General features: G+C 42.3%; 1 protein-coding gene across 1 annotated transcript in view; it reads left to right on the forward strand.

Moving 5' to 3' along the window:
• Positions 1–515: 515 nt before the first annotated feature.
• The window catches only part of LOC141148267 (RING finger protein 112-like), a 66,639-nt gene continuing 44,875 nt past the window's right edge, over positions 516–22,279 (forward strand). The window contains exon 1 of the mRNA XM_073635536.1: positions 516–587. The gene's annotated coding sequence lies outside the window, so the exon portion shown is untranslated. The remainder of the gene's footprint in view (positions 588–22,279) is intronic.

Below are 22,279 nucleotides of genomic sequence, written 5' to 3' on the forward strand. Positions count from 1 at the left end.
TCCAGCGATGTCGGCAGGCGACGCGTCTCAAGTGGTCCCCGCTCTCTCCTGGGAGCTGTGTGTTTCCCAGCAGACAGCACGGTGGGGACGGGAAGAGGCATAGACTCCCATGGGAGTCTATGCCGGAAGTGGGTGCAAATACCTGTCTTAGACAGGTATCTGCACCCCCCTCCCCCCTGAAAGGTGCCAAATGTGACACCGGAGGGGGGGAGGGTTCCGAAAAGTGGAAGTTCCATTTTTGTGTGGAACTCCGCTTTAAGTGGGTAATGAGACACAATGTAAGGTGATAGGGAGAATTGTAGGCACTCACCCAAGTTGAACTGGATGGACAGGTTTCTTTAATCAACCCTACTAACTATGTAACTACATAATTATGTAACTATGTAACTATCTATCTATGAGTCAATAAATGAAGAATTATGACTGACTGTAGTAATTGGATCCGGTATTATAATAATAAAAGGAAAATGAAAGTGGAAGTTGTTCAATTCCAGTAAATCTCACCTTGCCCAATTGCTCTACCTATATAAACTCTAGAAACTGCAGAAAGAAATCACCTCATCATCAGCTGCTTACAGTCCAGCCAGGTAATTATGAGAGATTATAAGTGCTGGCTTTATCATTGGGATGTGTTATGAATGGAAATGATCCAAGTATTGGAAGTAATATTATAAGGTAGAGCTGTGATTATTTGTGAATTGAATATTTTTTTGTGAGTAATTTCTATATGATACAATGTAGAGATTTTCCAGCTTCATGATTATGAGAATAAGCTAAAATCCGATCTGTCAGAATGGGTGACCAGGATGCTTTAGCCCTGGTTTACACTGTGAATCACCTATTAATCGCAAAAGGAAGCGCAGCACATTCCTGTGCAATTCACATGCGATTCAGTGCGGTGCGAGTAGAAACGCCGGGGTGTGTATTAAGAACATCAACATCTTGTACTCGGTGTAGATGAAGCATCTGTTTTCCATATGTAGCCTTTTCCTTGTTAAATATGTTTATTACATTTTTCATAAATAACAGAGTAAATAAGTAAATAAATTGAAAAAAAAAAGTAGTAAATAAAGTAAATAAAGAGATGAAATAAACATATAAATATGAAGCATGAGCACATAATATACAATCAAGATAAGATAAATAGTATCATAATGAAGATATAAACTTATCTTATTACTGTAAGAATGATACAATTTATAGAAATACATCAATGTGACCATGACATAGAAATTTAATAATTAAATAAACAAATAGTCAATATGACATTTTCTGTTAATGAATATATGTCTTATAAGGAATAAGAATAAAAAAAGAAAAATAATATAGAAAACAAAAAGAAAAGAGAGGGGAGTGTAGGTGGTGGTGGTCTGGCTCCTGAATTAAACAATTTATTGTTATATTATATATTCTTTATTCAATCTAATGAGGTACGGTAATAACAAAGATTGGTCAAAGTCATTAGGGTGATAGTGTTTAACCCATGGTTGCCATATCTTACGAAATGTATTGATCTTATTGTCAGCTATAGCTGTCATTTTATCAAATACAAGTGCTCTATTGATTCTATGTTTTGCTTCAGCCAAGATTAGAGATTTAGACTTCCAAGCTTTGGCAATTGTTTGTTTGGCTGAAGTAGTAATTTGAATGAGTAATTGGAATTGAGTATGAGGAAGTGTATTGGGCTTGAGGTTTAAAAGTGCTGTAGCAGGATCTGGAAGAATAGAAATTTCAAGAGCTTTAGAAGCCATAGAAAATATGTTTTTCCAGAATTCCTGAACTATCGGGCATTGCCACCAGATATGAAAGTGAGTTCCAAGCGAATCGCATCCTCTGAAGCAATTAGGTGGGTATGTAGGAATGAATTTTGCTATTCTAGCTGGTACTAGGTACCACCGTGCAAGGACTTTGTAATTTGTTTCTATGGCATAACTATTTGGAGAGGAAGATTTAGTGGCTAACCATATGTTTGACCAATCTTTATTATCAAAGGTCCGATTCATATCAAGTGCCTATTTGGCAGTGTATGAGGGTAAGTTTTCATCAGATTTACCTATGAGTTGTTGGTATAATAAAGAAATCAGTCCTCTGATGTGTGGGTCGCTTATACAAATCCGTTCAAATTGAGTCATTTGATTAAGAGATGAACCCGTAGTAAGAAGTGGTTCGTAGAAATTTTTAATTTGTAGATAACGAAAGATTTCATTTCTCGGAATATTAAAGGTTTCACACAAATCAGGAAAGGAATGTATTGTAGTTGCAGAAGTCAATCTGTATAAGCAATTCAGGTTCATAGAGGACCATATGGAAAAAGATCTTGGACATTTCCATGCAGGATAGAAAGCTGGGTTGCCAAGGAATGAAAGTAAAGGATTATGCAAAGATTGGAGATTATATAAATTTTTGAACTTATCCCAGATAGCTAAGGTGTGTTTAGTTAGTTGGAAATGATTTTTCTGTCAACCTGGCGAAGCCATAACATTTTGGCAACTGATATTGGGTCGGTATCCACTGCTTCAATAGCTACCCATAGGGGTGTTTCGATTGTAGCATGGTATTTAGGTAAAAGAGCCATTTGGGCAGCAAAATAATAAGATAAAAAATTGGGTAGTCCTAAACCACCTTTTAATTTATTAAGGTAAAGTGTAGATTTGGGTATACGAGGTTTAGTAGTACCCCAGATAAATGATAGGACTCTTCGTTGAGTAAGTCTAGTAAAATAAGATGATAAAGTTATAGGTAACACTCTAAATAGATATAAAAATTTTGGTAATATTGACATCTTAATAGCATTGATTTTACCTAACCAGGAAAGTGGAAGAGAGGCCCATTGCTTCATACATCCCGATGTTCGTTTCAAGAGAGGTAAGTAGTTAGCTGAAAACAGATCTTTGAGAGAGATTGTGAGTTGTACCCCTAAATAGGGTCATTGTTTTGAGACCCAAGTAAAAGGTAAAACAGTTTTTGTATGTTGAAGTTCAGATTGTGATAAGGAAATATTTAAGGCATTTGATTTAGAAGGATTGATATGGAGTCCAGAGATATGAGCAAATTTATGCAGTAAGTTAAGTAGATTTGAGGGTAGATATATGAGGATGGGACAGGAAAACAAGAATATCATCAGCAAAAGGGCTTATCTTATGATGGTAACCACCTAATTCAATAAATTTGATATCTATATTTTTTCTAATTAGTTGTGCTAAGGGTTCTATTAATAGGGCAAAAAGTAATGGTGAAAGGGGACAACCTTGTCTTGTGCCTCTATCTATGTCAAACATAGTAGATTTATAACCAGAGTATTTAATATATGCTCTTGGCATATTGTATAGTGAGGAGACCCAGGTAAGGAAATGGTTACCAAAACCCCATTTCTGTAGCATATAATCCATATATGGCCAAGTGACAGAGTCGAATGCCTTTTTTATATCTAATGAAACCAGGCATGCTGGGATACGTCTTATTTTGGCTGCGTGTATGAGTAAGAGTGCTCGTCTTATATTATCACCTGCCTGACGTTTCGGAATAAAACCTGTTTGGTCTTTATGGATTAAATGACCAATAATATTATTCAATCTGGTGGCCAGGATTTTAGCTAATAATTTAATATCTAAATTAAGAAGCGATATGGGACGATAATTAGACCAAGAAGATGAGTCAGATTGTGGTTTGGGAATCATAGCAATAATAGATGTGAGTGTCTCTGTTCTAAATGAATGTCCTTCAAGAATTGAATTAAAGGCCCTAGTTAAGATTGGTGTAAAAAATATGCATAAACTGTTTGTAGTATACTGCCGGGAACCCATCTGGACCCGGTCTCTTGTTAAGTTTTAGAAGTTTTATAGTATTCAAAACCTCTGTAGTCGTAATAGGGCTTTCAAGGAAATCTCGTTGTTTTTGATCGAGATACGGAAGATTAATGCTAGAAAATAAAATATCAGCTTTTGACTTATCGAATGTTGGGGCTGGGGAGTATAGTTTAGCCAGATTGGTACGTAAAAATCTCTAGAATTTTAACCGGATTACTAGTGTACGCTTCTTTAGAGATTTTCAAACGGAAAGGTTTCTTTTCGTGTTGTGTAATTTTCAAGCTTCTGGCCAAGGGTGTATCCGGTTTATTAGCCTTAAGGTAAAAAGTATGTTGTCGTTTGCGTAAAGGTTTATCAGCAGGAATCAGTCAAAAAAAGATCCAAATCTAGGCGGGCTTTTTCAAGTTTAGAATTATTAATAGCCGTTGGGCAAGATTGAAAGGTCTGATGACAGTAATTAAAGTTAGTTTCCAATTTTGAGAACATTATTTTGCGTTCTCTTTTGAATTTAGTTGCTTGTTGTATCATTCTACCTCTAATGACAGGTTTATGAGCCTCCCATAGTTTGAGGGCAGAGATGTCATTTGTGTCATTATCTTTAAAATAGTCAGATATTGATTTCTCAATTTCGTTACTAAGAGATGGATGAGTCAGTATGAAATCCTTCATACACCAAGTTGTGTCATGAGATCTAGGGAGTGTAGAAGCTATATTAATGGAAACTGCACAATGGTCAGTCCATGGGAATGGTATAATTTAAGCTGAGATGATTTCTGGTAACATGCTAGATGGGATAAGGATATGATCAATCCGTGAAAAAGATTTATGTGGGTAGGAGTAATGAGTAAATCGTCTATCAGTAGGATTAATTTCACGCCAGGTATCGACAAAGCTATGAGAAGTGAGTAAACGTTGAAAAGTAAGGTTTGTTGTACCTGTTGTAGGCCCAGGAGGAGATTTGTCTAAAAATGGGAAGATTGTTGCATTAGAATCACCACATATAACAACTGTTCCAAATTTATGAGACTCTATGACTTGAAAAAGGTGTAATAGGAACGCCGTTGGGCGTTTATTGGGAGTATAATAAGATACAATAGTAATAGGGTTATCAGAAATATAACCTGTCAAAAGTAAATATCGACCTTCCGGATCTATTACTTGTGTTTTAAGGTTAAACGGAGTGGAACGATGGAAACCAATAAGCGTACACCTTTGTTTAACTGCAGCGGAGGCATTATAAAATTGTGGGTATGAGGGTGAGAGAAATCTAGGTTGAGCTTTTTCTGTAAAGTGTGTTTCCTGTAAGCATATAATATGAGCTTTTTTGGATGAAAAGGATCTTAGAGCTTTAGTGCGTTTATTAAATCCCTGTACATTTAAAGATAATACATTTATCGGAGCCATAGATCAACCAAGGTAACAAATCTATCATAGCATAAAGTGTATATACTGTGAGCCAGATCCACCACTCTGAGAATCATGAAGAAATCGAGGTTCAAGAAAAAAAGAAGAAAAAAATATATAAAAAACGAAAAAAAGAGATAAATAGAACAATCGTATTAACCCGTTACTTTTAGTGTTGCTTAATTGGAAAACAGAATAGTAGGGTTAGGGAGCATCTCAAGGAAGTTTTCAAAACTCCCTAAAAGGATCCGAGTCCATCAGCAGAGTCCGCCATCAAAAAAGGCAGGGGTCTGCAAATGGAAAAACCAAAGGGGCAGCAAGAAATTCCTATAGGAAGGACGGCCCCGGAGAACCACAGGTACTAAAAACAGAAAAAAGAAAGAAACCCAGCAAGAGATATGTAATGCTTTGCTTAATAATTATATTATATGTAGATAAAAAGGACTAAAGAGAAAAAAGTCGAATAGACTATCCAATTTAAAGCATAACCGCCCTGTCTAAACATATCTTTTGCATACAAAAAAAAAAAAGAGGAAAAAAAAGGAACAAGTGGTTATGCTAAAGAAAAACCAAAAACCAATTTCGGTAATTAAACCTGTAATGAGAGAAGATAATTGGTAGTAGGTTTTTTTAGTCAGTCCATTGAATCGTCGTTTTTAGGCGGTGAGTGTTCATATCGGCCGCGCTTGTGGAGATTTTGGTATGAAGATGAGAAAGAGTTGGAGCCTGAACTTTTCTTTTGCTGAGGAAAGCGAGCTGTTGAACGTCTGCGAGGCTGATCTTTAGGTAAGGCTGTTTCGACTAAGCCTAATTCCAATAAAGCCGATTGTAAGTCCTCTGAAGAGTGACAGACATATCTAGTTTCCAGGTGAGTAAATCGAAGGCAAAAAGGAAAGCCCCAATGATAGGTAATATGGTTATTCTGAAGTACCTGCAATTGGGGTTTGAGGGCCCGTCTTTTTGCAACTGTAAGAGGAGACAAGTCTGTGAATAACTGATAAGTATGACCCTGGAAGCTGACAGATTCTTTTCTTCTAGCAGCTGATAACAATTGTTCTTTAGTTTTGTAGTAGTGCAATTTAGTTATTATGTCCCTAGGGGGGCCGTTGGTTTTCCGTGGTGCTAAAGCTCTGTGCACTCTGTCCATTTCAAGTCTATCAATAGTGATTTCAGGGAGTAATTCTTGAAAAAGTGTGGTAATGGTTGCCTGCAGGTCTAGGATGGATTCAGGTATACCTCTTATCCGTAAATTAGATCCTCTGTTTTCTTGTTCCTTCAAACGTGACTGTAATAGGGTATTTTCCTCTTTAAGGGCTGTTAACTCAGAAGTGCAATATTGTGTTTGACAGTCAATATCATCTACCCTCAATTCCAGTTCAGCTGTTCTCTGACCTGAAGTCTGTTTCAATGCTTTCTGTAACATAACTTCAAATGTAGCAAACATGTCAGACTGTGTAACATTTTGAACTGGATTGATAACATTGTCAAGTTTAGTTTTATCAGCCTGTGTTTTTTGTCTGGAAGGCTGTGGATTCCCAGCTTGTGAAGCGCTGTGCTGTGAGGAGTTAGATGACGCCCCCATCTTAGCCGCCAGTCTGAGAGCCGCTTCAGATTTGCAATTGGCTTTAAATTTGCTTTTTGGTCCTTTCAGGACCATAATATATGTTTAGTAAGGCGCTGGGGAGATTTACCTACAAATTTGTGGTATTTTCCAAGCTGCTGGGACCTGTAGTTCTCCGGTCCAAACTCCCGAGGAGCGGAGCTCTAAGGCGGCATTACCGTTGCCTCAGGCACCCGCGCATGCGCCCATATGTAGCCTTTTCAATACATGCACTGATTCTCTGTCCAGATGGCTACTGGCTAGAATTTTTTTCTTTTTTTTATATATATATATATATATATATATATATATATATATATATATATATTTTTATTAATTATTAAAAAAAAAAAACTCATGTAAGGAGTATGAAAAACGACATTGTATCCAACTAGAAGAAGCAGCCCACACATCAGGGCTCAGGAGGTATAAAATAATCTTTATTACAGAACTGAATTGTACATCCAAACCACACTAATGACAACGTTGTCCTATCCCTCCTCGTTTAATAAAACCCTTGACCAGTGGCGTCGCTAGGGGGTGGCTTTTGGGGCTATAGCCCCAAATCTGGTGCCCATAGCCCCAAGTTTCTTCAGGAGGGGAGGCTCTCTGGGGACCCTGATGTAAGTGGGGAGCTCTCTGGGGACCCTTATGCAAGGGGGATGCTCTCTGGGGACCCTGATTTTAAGGGGGGGCTCTCTGGGGACCCTGATTTTAAGGGGGGGCTCTCTAGGGACCCTGATTTAAGGGAGAGGCTCTCTGGGGACCCTAATGTAATAGGGGCTCTCTAGGAACCCTTATGTGAGTGGGGGGCTCTCTGGGGTCCCTGATGCAAGGGGGGGCTCTCTGGGGACCCTGATGTAAGGGGGGGCTCTCTGGGGACCCTGATGTAAGGGGGGCCTCTCTGGGGACCCTGATGTAAGGGTGACTCTCTGGGGACCCTGATGTAAGTGGGGGGCTCTCTGGGGATATACATATATATACACACACACGCGTATATTGCTGTATATACATGTGTATGCCCACCCAAGCGTATGACTTTCTTTACTACGCTGCTATGGGCTCTAGCCCCAGATCTTTTGTAGACCTAGAAACACCCCTGCCCTTGACCATCTCATCCTATGTCCTTGACACTAATCTAATATAATAAATGACCTATGCCATTTCTAAGACAGAGAACTGACCAATCACGGGACAGTTGATCAGTCAGCTATTGTTCTGCTTGGCACAGAGAACAGTGATTGCCAATCACTACACTCCATTCTGCTCCTCCAGCTCTCACTGGGGGGACAGGCTGAGGAGGGGGCACAAGCGCAAATGGCTTCAGCTCTCAGCTTCGTGCTGAAAGACGGAGCTGGATGTCAATCAGGCAAGCCAGGTAGATCTAGACCAGGGGCCTTCAAACTTTTCAAACAAAGGGCCAGTTTATTGTCCTTCAGAATTTAGGAGGGCCGGATTGTGGCCAGCGGGGGGCAGAAAATGTCCCAGTCCCAGCATCAGTGAGCATAAATATGGCCTCAGGGTTGGTGGCCAATAGGAGGAGTAGTGCCCCTATTAGTAAGAGGAATAGTATCCCATCATTAGTAGAGTTGAGAAATATTGCCCCATTGTTGGTGTCAGTGGGAGGAACAGTGCCCCAAGGGCTGGATAACGGCTAGCAAAGGGACACATCTGGCCCTTGGGCCACAGTTTGGAGACCCCCTGATCTAGACAATGTTTTCAGGATCCTTCCCAAGCTTGGCAGGGCTCTGCCCCATCAGCTGTTAGTGGACAAAAGTGGACTTGGAGCTACAGGAGTACTATAGTACCATAGTCCTATGAGCATAAATATACATAAAACCAAAAAAAAGGTTTGCCCATACTTCTCTTTTTTTACAAGGTAGAATATATTAAGGTAATCATTGCGCTACTATCTGTGTAACAGGGAATACTGGTAGTCTGAATATGTAAAGTAAATGTGTGAAAGGCTTGCAGCTGTGCACTGTTGTGTTTTCCCACACCTTCAAAAAAAATTAAAACAAAAAGGTGCAGCGCTACCTTATTCAGAAGCCTTCTCCTTGAGAAAGGCATGTGACTGGTGACGAAATGCGTTGAGAACAGAGTCTATAACGTCATCACGCTAGACAGGAAGTGATGTGCAGAGAACAAGAAAAAAAATTAAAAACAGAATGATATAAACACACACCCTGAAGAGTTATTCTACAAATGTTTTAATCGCTGAAAAAAGAGCAAAATACAAAAGATACCAACATAAATATACTAACTCCCTGATAAAATACCAAAAAGAGGATCCCTAAATAGGGTAAAACCTCCCATGGAAAAAAATCCCCAAAAGTTAAATAGGCGATTCAAAAATTCTCTCAAAATATTGAAGAGGGGATGAATCATGCAGTGAGGTAGATCTCTCCCTCCCCCAATATAATACACCCTCTATGAGCACCTGAAAATACCCCAAGTCACCTGGGGCAAAGAGCTAAACTGGGTGATTCCTGAAGGGAACAGTGTGATTCCGTAATCACTGTTTCACTTCTGAAATGATACAGTCACAGCGACCTGAGATGGAAAAGTGGATGAAACTACACAAAAAGTCAAACAGTCAGTCAGGGATGGAATATTTTTGAAAAGAGGGCAACCTGGGACAATGGATAGTGCAAAGAATGAAAAAATGAGGGAGAGAAAAAATATTCTCCTCACCAGGGCTTTTTTTCTCAGAGAATAGGTGCAGGAACTCAACCATGGCTGCCACACTCACATACCTGCCAAATGGCATCAAATAGTAGCTCTTCCCTCTGCATACAACCCCTCCCTCCACTGCCCTCATCTTCTCCCCCCTCCTTAAAAGCTCCACCATCTGTCATATTTCTTACCTTTGTTGCGATATTAGGCTGAAGAACCTATCCAGCTGTAGTACCTCCCAGCATACTATACTATACTACAGTCACTTGCAAGGGAGATCATGCAGTAGGAGCATCAACAACTGGTCACCAGGGAAAAATGGAGACCACAGAGGGTGCAGCCTACCAAGCACCCTCTCCTGCCCATGACTGCACTGAACCCTGGGCACCTGCTCTGTATCTCCCTTGTCCCTGTCCGGCATTCAGTGGCATCTCTGCAGGGGATCTGACCTGTGAGAGCTACTGGGAGATAAGCTATCACTTGTAAACGCAGAAGCTGGACTTCAGTGTTACCAAGTAATAGTGGTGAGCAGGGAGCAGAAGACCTGAGCCAGAGGTGGTGGAACTGAGTGCCCCCTAGTTCCTGCTGAAAAAAAGCCCTGCTCCTCACAGAAAAAAGGGTATGTCCTCAAGTGTATAAAAAGTTCTGCTGTATAATCTTAATAGATGACATATATGTGTTTGAATGATGACAGACGCTGATAAGAAATGGATGGATCACTGAGCACTTCAGTCCTAAACTTGTCAGGTATACAACACAGATAAGAGTGATCACACAGATGCTGTCAGTGTAACCTAATGCCAGGGTTCCCACAGCGTGCAGGTATATCCTCCAAGCAGTTGTGATAATAAGATTACATAGCGGTTACTTACTGATACCGGATCACACAGAGATCTCTCCAATGCGGGATGAGATTCAATCTGTTCGTCTGTGTGTAATAGCCAGAGGTCTCCAGCTGATGATCGCTCACAGATGGTGATTCCACATCCAAAGTAGATTATCAATATATGTCAGGCTATTACAGTAGGTGGCGCCGATATTGTATTTCCAGCGCGATGGGATCGTGCTGGAAATCACCGATGCAAGGCTGTGCTACTCGCGCTCACCACCCCCATGAGATGCAGCGTAACCATAGGAATGTATTGGGGGCGGCGAGCGGGAGGAGCGTCATAGCTCGGCACTGGCTCCCGCGACGGGGCTCGCGGGTGTCAATCTCGCCGCTAACAGCGGTGAGATTGACACAATATCAGCGACAGGTACTGTATCAATGGTGTCACTGGGGGGGCAGGGGGAGCCCTGACCCCCCCCCCGACATTATTCTGTGCCCTACCATGTGCCCCCCCCCCCCCCCCCATTTAAATTTTTTTTTTTTTTTTTACGAAAAAGCAATGTCTTTTTGTTTGCATTCGTAGCGGATGCGCCGCATCTTACTCGGGCCGCCGCTGGAGTAACACAGTCTATTGAGAGGTAGAGCGTCCCCACTCAGGTCCTGCGGGTGATTCCTCCCCCCTCCCTCTGCTCGCTGACACTGCATAATGCGAGCGTTCACACAACCACAGCCGCCCGATCTGCTCCTTCACCTGCATCCTCATTGGCAGGGAGAAGAGCGAGTTGCAGGAGGACTCCACCAGGACTCTCAGTTACTGAAAAACAGACTGATTTCTCCCATCCTTAGGACAGGAGAACCAGCCTGTAAATTCCAAGAGATGCCAGACCAGCGCTGTCAATAGCAGGGACAGGACAGCAAGAGGAGGCTGGGGAACCCCACAGTGGCAGAACACCAGGACCCGGAGGCAAGACAACCTTTGCAACCCTAATAGTTCTCCCACTGCTTTGGACCCTTATATTTGCTTGGTGTGTTAGTGGCAAACCCCTTGTTTTCTGCCACCCTGGGGGCCCCAATACAGTAGGAAGGGGGCTCACTGCAGAACATGTGAAAGGGCCCGTTGTGGGATCGTAGTAAAGGGCCCCAGGATATAAATATATATATATATATATATATATATATATATATATATATATATATATATATATGCATTTTATAGTTGCCCCCCTACTTTTGTCCCTGTCCCCCCATGTGCCCCCCCTAAATATGAAAGCTGCAGACGCCACTGGCTATTATAAAGCTGATAAAGTAATATAGTCCATAGTCACAGTGTCTGTGTTCCGTGGTTGAATAATCCATTTGAGTCCATGTTAAGGTCAATCATGCTAAAAGCTTACATGTTTCATTCCTTAAGTGACAGGACTTCATCAGAGCTAGTTCCGCCACTTAAGGAATGAAACATGTACGCTTTTAGCTCTTTATGCTGGGACGGAAACCCCCGTTTTTTGCTCCTCTACCCCAAGCTAACACCCTATGGTAAGCTTGAAGGACTGAACTGGAATTTGATGAATCTGACTTATCTGATGATACACCAATTATGGATCTATCAGCATGATTGACCTTAACATGGACTCAAATGGATTATTCAACCACGGAATACAGACACTGTGACTATGGACTATATTACTTTATCTGCTTATTTATAGCCTGACATATGTTGATAAACTACTTTGGATGTGGAATCACCATCTGTGAGCGATCATCAGCTGGAGACCTCTGGCTATTACACACAGACGAACAGATTGTATCTCATCCCGCATTGGAGAGATCTCTGTGTGATCCGGTATCAGTAAGTAACCGCAATGTATTGTTATTATATGTCGTCCATTAATGTTATACAGCAGGACTTTTTATACATTTGAGGACATACCCTTTTTTTCTGTGAGGAGAATATTTTTTCTCTCCCTCATTTTTTCATTCTGTGGACTATCCATTGTCCCAGGTTGCCCTCTTTCAAAAATACTCCATTCCTGACTGACTGCTTGACTTTTTGTGTAGTTTTATCCACTTTTCAATTTCAGGTCGCTGTGACTGTATCATTTCAGAAGTGAAACAGTGTGACTCACTTCCATGGTTACAGAATCACACTCTTCCCTTCAGGAATCACCCAGTTCAGCTCTTCGCCCCAGGTGGCTTGACGTATTCTCAGGTGCTCATAGGGGGTGTATTATATTGGGGGAGGGAGGGATCTACCTCACTGCATGATTCATCCCCTCTTCATCATTCTGTGAGAATTTTTGAATCGCCGATTTAAACTTTGGGGAATTTTTTCCATGAGAGATTTTTACCGTATTTAGGGATCCTCTTTTTGGTAATAATAAAACATTTGTAGAATAACTTTTCAGGGTGTGTGTTTATATCATTCTGCTTTTTATTTTTTCTTGTTCTCTGCCAAGTTATTTTGATTACACCCCCCCGCAATTTATGCAGTGAGTACTACTATTTTTTGTCATTATAGGCAGGATTCCCATGTATCTCGTGGTAAAAAAACTGTGCATAGGACAAGTCTATAGGGCCAGAAGCCACAGGTTGCTGCCCCCCTTACACAGAGTACCCAGTGAGGTGCCCTGTCAATCGTGTTTAGAATGAAAATTATATATGGGTATGTTTGGCGCTACCTGAAAACCTAAATAATCTAACCGGGATAGCCTTATGAGGTACTTAAGCCGTACCACTGTTATATACCTATATGGCATTCAACATCAAGGAATACATCCCCCATACAATGAGAGTGGTAAAGATGAAGTAAATTATATAGGTGTATCCACAATGGTATAATAATAGAAGGTGTACAGTCTAGAAACGATATAGTAAATCTAACTAGATGTCCCACAGTGAGAGGTTGCAATACAGCATCTAATAATGGAGCCAGAGGCTGTACCACAATATGTGCACTAGTCAAAAACGTGTTCCATGTACTACAAAACACCTCTATATATACTTAATGCATACATAAACATTTGGATAACCGCACATATAGTGTGCATCACGGGGTGGATGTTATTCACAGACCAATTCACATACAGTGCACCTAGGACAAACCGCCTTAATCATAAATCATATGTACATTCCCATGTGTCCATATTTGTTGACTAGGGAGGAGCTAGTGGTCAACATCACCCGGTGACCACGCCCCCCTAAAACGTCACAGTCCCAACATGCCCAGGAACTTTGACGGCATAAGGGGGCGGGGTCTCCGCCTATATAAGTCACATCGGAGCGCTCAGAGAGCAGTCCAGCCAGAGAGACCGTCGTGTCAACATCTGGAGAAGAGAAGAGGGAAGAAGACTTGAAGACAAGAAGCCCAGAAGTCCGGACCTCCGCTGGCAAGAGAGCGGCATGAAGACAGCGGAGGAGCCGGCAGAAGAACTGGAACACCGGGAGAAGAGGCCAGAGAGAGCGGAGAAGAACCAACCGGATGCAGGGAGAAGAGAAACCGGAGGGACCCCCGAAGTCGGAAGAAGACCCCCGAAGCTGGAGGAAGACCGCCCCCCGGAGCTGTTTAATAAATTATTTTAAAAACCTGTGTAGTGTTTTATTATTGACACTTTTTCCCTAGGTGAATGGGTAGGGGTACCATGTACCCCATACTCATTCACATAGGGTGGGGGGCCGGGATCTGGGGGCCCTCTTATAGGGGGCTCCTGGATTCCGATAAGCCCCCCGCCCGCAGACCCCGACAACCAACGGCCAGGGTTGTCGGGAAGAGGCCCTTGTCCTCATCAACATGGGGACAAGGTGCTTTGGGGTGGGGGACCCACAGGGCGCCCCCCTCCCCCAAAGCACCCACCCCCATGTTAAGGGCGTGCGGCCTGGTACGGTTCAGGAGGGGGGGCACTCGCTCGTCCCCACCACCTTTCCTGACCGGCCGGGCTGCGTGCTCGGATCGGGGTCTGGTATGGATTTTAGGGGGACCCCACTCCGTTTTTTCGGCGTAGGGGGTTCCCTTTAAAATCCATACCAGACGGGGGCGGAGCCGGCAGCCAGAGCTCATGGACGTGTGGGAGGAGAGCTCTGTCACACCGGGTGAAATCAGCGGCTCACAGCGCACCTAACATAGCCAAAAAACACATCATCTGAGAGAGGAGAGTGAGGGGCACACAGCGGGCACGATGTACAAATGGAAGGAGAGAGAGGGACCCCGAAAACTTACGGATTTCTTCCGCCCTGCAGAGGGCCGAAATTTCCAAGATGGTGCCGGCGCCTGGAGCCGTTCGTCAGGCTCCACAACACAGACATACAGCAATCCAATGCCATCCTCGGGTGAGTCACAATTTAAAGACAATCCCTTGTCATCCTCCCCATTCTGCAGCCCTGTTAAACAAAAGAGGCTTGGGGAGGGAGGAGAGACCGAAGATGAGGCAGGAGCAGCAGGGGATGAAATGGAGGAATCCTCCACACATGCAGAGCAGCTAGATGCATTCCCTACCTTAGGTCAGCCCATTATTGACACTACAATGAAGGAGATGCTGCAGACCCTGAGGGGAGCCCTTCAATCTGATATGGCAGCATTTATGAGCAACACAAAAAGGGAAATATCAGCTGTCAGCAACAGAGTGGAATATGTAGAGAATAAAATGGAGGAGTTCACTCTAGCACACAATGAACTGGTAGATGCTCACTTTGAGGTAGAAGACGAAATCGGAGCCATGCGTCTCAAAATGGCGGATATTGAAGATAGGGCCCGAAGGAACAATATAAAATTTAGGGGGGTCCCCGAGACTGTCAAACCCGCAGAGATCAATACCTACCTGCAAAAGCTCATGATGACTGTCCTCCCATCTCTAAGCCCAGCAGACCTCACTATTGACAGGGCACACAGACTGCCAAAACCATCCTTCCTGCCTGAACAATTACCTAGAGATGTGATAGCAAGAATCCATTTCTACCACATTAAGAATCAACTCATGCGATTCGCAAGACAACATCCTTCCCTCCCTGACCCATATGCTGGTATCGCACTTTATGCAGACCTGTCGCAAGCCACCCTGTCAGCCAGGCACAACTTGGTACCTATCACTAATATTCTGCGCAACCATAAGATCCTCTACAAATGGGGTTTCCCTGCTAAACTTCTGGTTGACATGAACAATGAATCGCATGCGATAACATTGCTAGAAAAGGGCCTGGATCTTCTCCGAAAATGGCACTTGCTTCCCGCAGATGCAGTACCTGAGGACCCTAACCCACAATATAACAGACGCAACAACCAACGTACATCTAAGAAATACAAGTAGCAACCTGCTTAAGTTTATACCACTTGATGCTATTTCTCTCAGTGAGTACTCTCCTCTCACAACTGTCAATTGGCTAGTTATGGTGACTTGCAGCTTTCTAGGAAGTTGTTCTTTCTGATCAACCACCCGATGTTCGGCTGTTCAAGGGATTACCCTGTTGAATCCCCTACGTTAGTTACGAGATGATTCCCGTGACCTACTATCCGCAATTCCTGCTGCCTACATCTCACCATTTATCAATAGTTCAAGTTTGTTCGGTTAAACTGTTCACTTGCAAAGCTATAAGGACATTTTTTCCTCGGATCCCATGCATACTGACCATACCCAACATCTCAACTCCAATTCCTGGAACTACCACTAGATGGCTCTGCTGCGCAACTTTCCACAAGAATGAATCTTAAACTGATGTCATACAATGTGAGAGGCTTGAACATCCTCTACAAAAGAAGAGCCCTCTGGAAATCAGCCTTGGAAGAGAAATGTGACATTCTATGTGTACAAGAAACTCATTTCGCCAGTGATAACTCCCCGAAATGTACACATCCCAAGTTTCCGCACGTATTTATGGCCAAGAATACGACAAAGAAGAATGGAGTAATGATTGCATTTAGGGACACACTAACCCTCTCTCTCTTACAGGAACACATTGATCCCCAAGGTCGCTTTCTGATCGTAATCGCAGAACTGGACCATGTCACATATACTATAGTTAACTTGTATGGACCTAATGTTAGAACTCTAAGGTTTATTCGCAAAGTTGTAAGTATGGCTAAAAAGGTGCAAAAAGGCAACTTATTAATATGTGGTGATTTTAACTTGATTATGAACATAGAATTAGATGTGTCCTCGGTGGCCTCTAAGCGACGGCCCTCTCTAGACTCGCTGTGCCACGAAGAGAGGCTCTATGACCCTTGGCGCTGTCTTAGATCCACCGAGAGGGATTACACATTTTATTCAGCTGTACATAAGAGCTATTCTAGAATAGATTTTTTTCTCACGGACCTGTACACTTTGCAAAATGTCCAGAAAGCTGACATCCATAATATCACATGGTCTGACCACGCTCCAGTGACTATTGAGATTGTGGATGCCAACAAAAACTCCCACAAGCCGCTGTGGCGCAACAATACATTTCTTCTATCACACCCCAAACTCAGAGACGAAATTGCAGCAAAAATTACGGAATTCTTTCAATTCAATAATAATGGAGAATGCTCACCTATGACCATCTGGTGTGCACACAAAGCATTCGCTAGAGGCGCCCTTATACAGGTAGCCTCTAGGGAAAAGAAAAAGAAACAGCAGCGCATGACAAAACTACTTGAGAAGATAGCAGATTTAGAAACACAACACAAGAATCCTGCTACCTCCTCAAGTGAAATACTCAAATGTCTCAACAGCTGCCACGAAGAAGTAGGACAGGAAATTAGAGCGGATTATGATACCTTTTTAAAAAAACTAAAAGTCTCCTACTACTCCCAAAATAACAGGGCAGGTAAAATCCTAGCTTCCCAGCTTAAAAGGAAACGGGCATGTTCTAACCTCAAAAATATCAGACATCACAGTACCAAAGTCATATACCAAAATCCCAAAGATATCGCCAACGCCTTTAAGGACTATTATGAATCCCTATACAATCTCAAGACGGACCCACTCACTTACCAACCCTCTGACACAGAGATTGAAGAATTCCTACAGACCGTTCACCTACCCTCAATAAACAAAACTTCCCTACAAAAAATAAATGCGCCCATCACACTCAAAGAGGTTGAATCCGTTATTCACTCACTACCCATGCACAAATCACCAGGAGCAGACGGATTCTCCGCTGAATATTACAAGGCTTTCTCTGCTCTCCTCGCCCCCGAATTGGTAAAAATTTTTAATATAGCAGCTTCTGTTGGTTCCTTCCCGAAAGAAATGCTCCAAGCTATCATTATCACTATCCCTAAACCTGGTAAAGATGTATCGGACCCACAAAACTTCAGGCCTATTTCTCTACTAAATTCTGATTTAAAGATATACGCTAAAATTTTAGCAAACAGACTTATGGAAATAACTCCCTCCCTCATAGGGCTTGACCAGGTCAGGTTTTGTAAAGGGCAGACAGGCACCAGATGGGACAAGGAGGATGCTAGACCTTCTGCGCATATCAGAAATCAACAAGCAGCCCAGCATCTTTTTAGCACTAGACGCAGAAAAGGACTTCGACAGGGTCCATTGGGGATACCTGTCCAGGACCTTACTCAAGTTTGGCCTCTCAGGACTGATACATTCAGCAATTATGTCCCTGTATTCCGACCCATCTGCAAGGGTCTTCACCTCTAGCTTGCTCTCTGACCCCTTTAAACTATCTAACGGTACCCACCAAGGATGCCCATTGTCACCAATAATTTTTTCCTTGGTCATAGAACCACTAGCAGAATCTATTAGATCCAGCGACAAAATAGAAGGCATTAAAGTTGGCTCTGATAGCCATAAAATAGGACTGTTTTCTGACGATATAATCCTTTCTTTAACAAACCCAGCAACTTCTTTACCCATCGTCAAAACAATATTACATAAGTTCGGGCAAATCTCCTTTTACAAAGTTAATACAACCAAATGCTACGCACTTTCGCTTCACATATCAAAAGAAAACAAAACCAGATTGGAAAATATATTTCCCTGCAACTGGGATCCCCCTTCCATTACTTATCTTGGTGTGCAGCTGACTTCCGCTTCCTCAAAAATCTATTCACAAAACTTCCCTCCATTACTGACAAAAATTGAAGAGGAACTAAATCAAATTAATAAACTACACCGTACCTGGTTGGGGAGGATAACTGCATACCAAATGCAAATACTACCAAAACTCCTATATTATTTTAGATCATTGCCCATACCAATTCCCCAGAAATTTTTTACACAACTAGAGAAATGCCTGAAAAAATACATATGGGGGGGGGGTAAAAAACCCAGAATAGCATTGGCCCACCTCTATAAACCTAAACATCTAGGGGGAGTAGGATTACCGAATGCACAGATATACTATAAAGCTGCAATATTGGACCAAATGCGTTACTGGTTCTCCTGCCACACAGATAACCGCTGGTCAGTTATTGAACGCACCGTTACACCAGGTCATGACCTCCCTGCGTTGGCTATAGCAGCCTGTATACATTGCAAACCAAACACCCCACCTTACTTAACTATACGAGCAACAATAGATGCCTGGACCTCCTTAGTGCATAATCACTTTACAGACACCCCAATTAGGAAACTAAACGTACCACTAGCATCCTACGAATACCTAATTCCAAACTTCTCAGTCCAAACATGGAAATCCTCAGGAGACAACTTCACCGCACCTGCTCCGTCTCATCAAAATGCGGTAGATAGATATAAAGCATATCAAATACCACTAAACGAGCAAATACCCAACACGACAGATAGCCATACCACAGATATTGTGGGACTTCCTCTTAAGCAAACCTTCCAATAATCGTAAGGGAATATCGCTCTTTTACCAATTCACCACCCCCCTCTACTTACAATCCAAAACCCCCAGCATGGCGAAATGGGAATTTGAATTACAAAAAGAATTTTCTATGTCCCAATGGCATGAAGCGATAAAATATAATCATAAATCCTCAGCATGCGTAGACCACTGGGATAATGCACAAAAACTCTTACATAGATGGTACATAACTCCGTATAGATTAAACAAAATGAATCCTAGTATCACACCTCTCTGCTGGAGAAACTGCCAAGTTATTGGCAACCTCCACCATATATTCTGGAACTGTGCAGCTATAAAACCTTTCTGGCAAAAAATACAGTCACTAATTAGAAATATTACCAACTCTGATTGTGCCATCAACCCTGCTCTTGCTCTTCTAAGTTTAGGCATCGAAAACTTTCCTCCTTTAATGAGAAAAGTAGTAACCCACATCTTGTTTGCTGCACGTATATCAATAGCCAGGGAGTGGCGCTCTACGTCACCTCCCAAAATTGAAGAAGTCATATCTAGAGTAAATGCTCAATACACTATGGAAAAAATGCTAGCATATACAGAAAGAAGAACCCCGAGTTTCCAAGAACATTGGAAAACTTGGAGTTCCTCTAAATATGCCTCCACACATGTGTGAAACTTATTCCAACTTCTCTACTACTGAAATGCATCCACCAAACGTCTAGTGGTACAATCCAATGATGGGTATGGTCATATATGGTATTATAGTTAGCACATAACATAGAAATAATACACTGTACACCTCACATTAAAGGACTGAGGAAGTCTAACTGTTATAAATAAGTCACTCTAAGTTTATTATTATTGGTTAATGACAAAATCTACAGGGAAGTTACATGGCAGTATGTTTGAGGGGACCCTCAGTAAGGTCCTCTCAGGGCTAACTTTGAGTACTTCAGCAGAAAGTCTGTTTACAGTGTGTACCCACAAGGGGTGACAGGTTTGACAATTATATAATGCTTAAATGAGGATATTTCTTAGTAACCCTACCAGTTTATCCTTTGTACTCTACTAATGCAGTAAGATCCTGAATGTCGAACAATATGTACAAATGAGCAATGTACAATATGCTTGTATTTTGTATATTCTGGAAAAAATACTAATAAAAATCTATTGTTTTAAAATCCATACCAGACCTAAGGGCCTGGTATGCCCCGCGCTCGCCGCAATAGGAAAATTTGTTTTTCCTATTGCACCTAGCGCGAGATGCAATACCCTGCCCTTGCGTCGTATCTGGTCCGTCGGACCAGCACACAGACGAGCAGACTTTCCGTCAGAAACTGAGTCCGACGGAAAGATTTAAAACATGTTTTAAATCTAGGTCCGGCGGACTTTTGGGGAAAAAAAGTCTGCCGAAGCCTACACACGGTCGGATTGACCAAGTATGCCGGAAAGTCCGCTCGTGTGTACGCAGCATTAGTGACCGTTCATCTGGTAGGGTGGTGGGTAGTGACTCCAAAGTTCTTAATCGTATTATTTAGAAAACCGGTTTAAGTGATATTTTTGCACAAAATGGCAGGAAGCCAGGCTTCACCTTCTTTCATGGTAATATCAAAAGCAGACTAAATATGCCACTGGTAAGTCGTACAGAAATGGTGACCAATATGAGTGAGAAGCTGGTACCTTACTCAGATCATGTGGCCCTCTATTTTTGTCTGGGAACCTGTAAGCATCCTGATATGGGCAGGGGGCTATGGAGGCTAAACTCTAATCTCTTAGAAGATGTATCTGTTCAGCAACAAGTACAGAACCTCTTGCAACACCATGCTAAGAGACTAGACTTCTATGACTGTACTGCGGATCGGTGGGAGGATGTTAAAAAGGACATCTCTTCTCTCTTGAGGAAGTTGTCAGCTAAAATGGGGAAAAGTAGATATAGCAATTATCTCAGGCTAAGGAAAGAGCTGTAGTTGCTTTATTCAGGCGGGTTGGAGGTAGGGAGGAAAATTGATCAAGTAAAATCTGAGCTAAGTCAATATGAATATAGCAGATACAATTCCCTGGTAATTGAACGGGATTATGGATCCCCGGGGACATCTGATCCCTTTTAAAATTGTAGGGACAAGGTGACTAGGAAGTTAATAACGGGCCTGAAGGATTCCCAGGGGATTTTGCAGGAGTCTCAGGAGGGTATTCTGGGAGTGGTAAGATCATACTCTGGTGACTTGTTTTGGGAGAAGGGTTTGGATAAGAAGAAGATGGCACAGTTCTTAGAGGCGGTTCTAGGTCCTGTTGTTGATAATTTGGACTTTTTTCCTTTGACAGCAGACATAACGGTGGAGGAAGTTAGGGAGGCTATTGATAAATTACGTCAAAAGAAGGCACCAGGACCTGATGGCATTACAGCTGAATTTTATAAGAAATTTAAAGAACTCCTAGCTCCGATTCTTGTGGATGTGTTTAAAAGTTGTTTGGAGAAACGCCTGATGCCTCCATCCATGAGAGTATCATCCATCCTTAGTTCTGCTGTCCAAGGTTAAAGAACCTAATGACATCAAAAACTGGAGGCCTATAGCCTTTTTAAATGTAGACCGGAAGATTCTGGCAAAAATATTATTTTCTAGGTTGAAGTGTTTTTCTCCAGCACTATTGACAGACTGTCAGTATGGCACGGTTAAAGGGCAGAATATTTATGGTGCTCTCATTCCCTTGAGGGAAGCTTTTCAGAGGTGTAAGGTTCTTGGGCATGAGAAGTATATGGTGAGTTTAGACCAAGCTAAAGCTTTTGACAGGGTTGACCATGGGTATCTGTGGGAAACTTTGTTAAAGTATGGTATGCCAAGGTTATTCGTTGATTGGCTGAGAACTTTATACTGGAAGGCTGAGAGCTTTCCACTTATCAATGGGTGGCAGGGCGGTACTTTTAGGGTTGAGGCTGGGGTGAGGCAGGGTTGCCCCTTGAGTCCCCTCTTATATGTTTTTACCATTGATCCTTTTTTGAGATCACTGCAGGAGTGTGAATTTCAGGGGGTACATATGCCCCATGCCTCGGCCCTATCCGTATTCGCTTATGCGGATGATGTCACTGTAGTGGTGTCCACCTCCCATGAGGCCCAGTTGCTAGCAGCTTCCATTGAAACTTACTCTGAAGCCTCTGGGTCTCTTGTCAACTTTGAGAAGAGTGAAGCTCTCTGGACACTGCAGGGTGATCCAGAT

This window comes from Aquarana catesbeiana, linkage group LG06 (assembly GCF_042186555.1).
Source record: "Aquarana catesbeiana isolate 2022-GZ linkage group LG06, ASM4218655v1, whole genome shotgun sequence".
Lineage (NCBI taxonomy): Eukaryota > Metazoa > Chordata > Amphibia > Anura > Ranidae > Aquarana > Aquarana catesbeiana.